The sequence below is a fragment of the Halyomorpha halys genome, unplaced genomic scaffold, assembly GCF_000696795.3.
Source record: "Halyomorpha halys isolate HHAL.00 unplaced genomic scaffold, Hhal_1.1 Scaffold822.1, whole genome shotgun sequence".
Lineage (NCBI taxonomy): Eukaryota > Metazoa > Arthropoda > Insecta > Hemiptera > Pentatomidae > Halyomorpha > Halyomorpha halys.
The window spans coordinates 63951-67331 of NW_027114648.1; the positions used below are offsets into that span (position 1 = coordinate 63951).

Here is a 3381-nt window from a genome sequence, read left to right on the forward strand (position 1 = left end):
GCGATGTTCCCATCTCTGTAACCTAAAAAAGTACTCGGCGTTTTTTTCTGCAAAATAATTGTTCAAGAAGGTGATTGCTTCTTCAGCATCATCATCAATCGGCGCGACAATCCATTATTGGGTCCTGGCCTCCTTATGCAAGTTCCACCAGTTTAATCTGTGCAGTTGTAAAAGTGCAGTTGCTCTCCAATTCCTCACTCCGAGCGGGGTCTTCGAGTCTTCTTCAACACCATCCAACCATCGAAGCTTTGGGCGGCCTCTCGGCCGTGTTCCATGTAAGCACTCATTGAAAAGTTTATTCGGGATCTCATCAGTTCCCATCCTTGCCACATGGCCTGCCCAGCGAAGCCGACCAATTCTCACAACTTTTCCAACATCAGGCTCACCAATTAACAAGTAGACTTCCCTATTCGTGCGTCTTCTCCAAGCTGAACCATCCTTAAATGGGCTGTAGAGTTTGGAGTTTTCTTTCTCTCAAACGTTTGGAGATCCCGCATCGGCCTTAAAAAGTACCAAGTTTCCGAACCTTAGAGCAGCACTGGTCGAAAATCTCTGTCCTCCATATATATAGATATAGGTTTGCCTAAAAGACTAAAGTAACAGACATATCCGTAAGAACTCACAGCCTCTCCTCCAATAATAACTTCAAAATTTTCTATGAGTATTAACCCTACACGATCAATCTGAATGTCAATCTTTGGCTTTTTTACCATTCCGACAATAAAACTAAAAATAGTAGTATATAATCTAAGAATTACATATTAGCTATATTTAAGGTTTGTTCCAACAACCAATTCTGATAGTACAAGAGCCCAAGAAGAGAAAAAAGTCACCCCAAAACTACTGACAGCACTTTTTTATTTATTTTAACCTTCCCCTGCCTTATAAACAATACAGGTGTGCAGCAGCAGTTCGATGTTACATATCCACCATAAAACTATTGCTAATAAATCAATTTAAAATTTTAATGATTCATGTACAGTTTTCTCAAATTTTTCCACATATTCTATGGTTTTCTCATGTGTGATTTCAATTACATCAAATAGATACTGAAACCTACCGTTGATGTAGTTCTGAACCTTTGTGCTGAGGTTCTTGTCAGTATTATTAATATAAACTCTTAGGTTCTCCTGGATTAATTCTGTTTTCTGGAGTTCAGAATTACATCCAGTCTCTTCAGATACTGCGGAATTATCACCCTGAGAACCTTTCCTAGCCCGTTTGGCATTAGACCTTAATAGCTTTAAAGATGTTTCTTGTTCAGATTCTCTCGCCTCCATCTCTTCGATAATATGTCCGTTGGGCCTAACCATTTGGTCACTAACTTTCAAAGTGTCCTATTTCACTCAGTAATCTCAAAAAATCACCCTAGTCTACACTTGCGGGTTTAAAACTCAAATTGTCCAAACTACTCCTACCATGTCCAACTAGGAAAAAAACCGCCGTAATAAACGCTTATCGGAAAGAGCAACAAACATTCACCAAGTTATGTCGATAACTTTCGTTGTGTCGAGTCTGATGGGAAATACCGAAGTTCAGAGGGCACCGACTCAAGCTGAGTAAACACGAACGCACATCAAAGGAAAAACACCGGTCACCGACCTTCCGCTTGGGTTGCTAGGACACGTTAAATCAACTAACTTCAGCACTTGAAAATATAATAGAGTATCATTTAAAGTTGAGTAAATTTGCTAAAACATGAACCTTAGTAACGCTGTTTACCTTCAATAGTTCCCGAAAAAAAGATTTTTAAAAAGCAACATTTCATGTAATAGTTACTGAAAAATCAGTAGTTTGTGTATTTATTGTGCTAAAAACTTTATCTCAGATGTCTATTAGCAAATATCATAAAATCTATTATTGCTACCAAGATAAAGGTCATAAATTACTTGACAGATTATTAAACTAGCTTTAATTTGAGTGCTAATAGACATCTTGAAGTCTAATGGTTTCTCAGAGAGATAGATTCCCGAAATAAATTCACTAACTACTGATTTTTCAGTATTTACTACTGTTAACGCCATAATATATAATTACCTTATAAATAATATTTAGTTAGTCTTAGTGTTTAATTTAATAACGTTTATTTTTATTTATATTAATTTAATTGGATTTAGTTATTTAAAAAGAAAAAATGTAATTATATCTGTATGTTATAAATAGTAATAGAGACAGTTGCTAGGGGCTGATGATCGTCGTTAAGGCGTCACCTAGCAACGGACCGACCATCTTAGTTTTTTATGGCAGTTCCGACTAATTAGTGGCTCTGGTAGCGTCATTAGCAGCCCTGTCTGCGTTTGGTTGATGTTATTTTATTAGACATTTTTAGAATGTTTAGTCATCATTACAGTTCGAAACCAGACCTTTTCTGTGTTTCGACATAAATATGTGTTCCGGCTAATTAGTGGCGGTTGTAGCGTCTAAGCAGCCCTATCTGCCCTTATAATTTAATAGTTTGGACATTTTAAGTGAGTTCACCATCATTACAGTTCTGAACCAGACCACTTCTGTATTTCGACTTTAATATGAGTTCGGATAATTAGTGGCCATGAACGTGTGTAACCAGCCCAGCCTGCGTTCATTTCTTCGGCTCGCCTAATACATTAACACGACTATTGGATATTTGGACCATTGCAGCGGTTTATTTAGCTACCAGAGTTGCGACCTACACATATCGGCAGCACAACTATCGGAGTGGAGCAACCCTACGTCGACTAGTATTTATTTATTTGTAAATTAGTTTATTTTATTTTCATCTTCCTAATTCATAAAACTATTTTATTTTCATCTGAGTGGCCTTTTTATTTTTAATTGTATTCATTATTAGTCATATTTTAGTTTTAGTTTTTAAAATGTTTAAATTGAACCAAATAAATGTTTAATCCGAGCCAGTTTGTTTTTTTGTTAATTTTAAAGCCTTCCAACAAAAAGACATAGTCGATTTGAGGTGGCTTTAACAACTACTTTATTACTAGTATTGATTTACATTTTTTATGAAATGTTGTTTTTACAACTGTATCTCGGGAACTAACACCACTTTTAGGGCTCACATTTTAGCAAATCTCTATAAATGTTCTATTAGGTTTCCTAATGGTTTGGGCAGTTTTAACGATATCGTTGGTACTTCGAATGAAAAAAATTTTTTTTTTCTTAATGTTTTGAAAAAAAACACCATTTTTTATTGCTCCAAACTCTACTTGACAAACTCATCAATTTTGACTATTAATTGTATATGGTTATAATTAAAATAATTGAAAATTTGGATGAAATGATTGACTTTTTTCTCCTTTTGGACTCTTGTACTATAACTGTTCGGAGCATTGGTAGTAGGAGTTTTTCTCTCCCAAAAGCTGTACTGCGCATGCTCTGTACAGTTTCAGA

At 35.6% G+C, this 3381-nt stretch overlaps 1 protein-coding gene across 1 annotated transcript in view; it reads right to left on the reverse strand.

The window, feature by feature from the left end:
• Positions 1-3381, reverse strand: part of LOC106686457 (alpha-mannosidase 2) — a gene marked incomplete at its 5' end in the record, with an annotated part of 63251 nt that overhangs the window by 47229 nt on the left and 12641 nt on the right.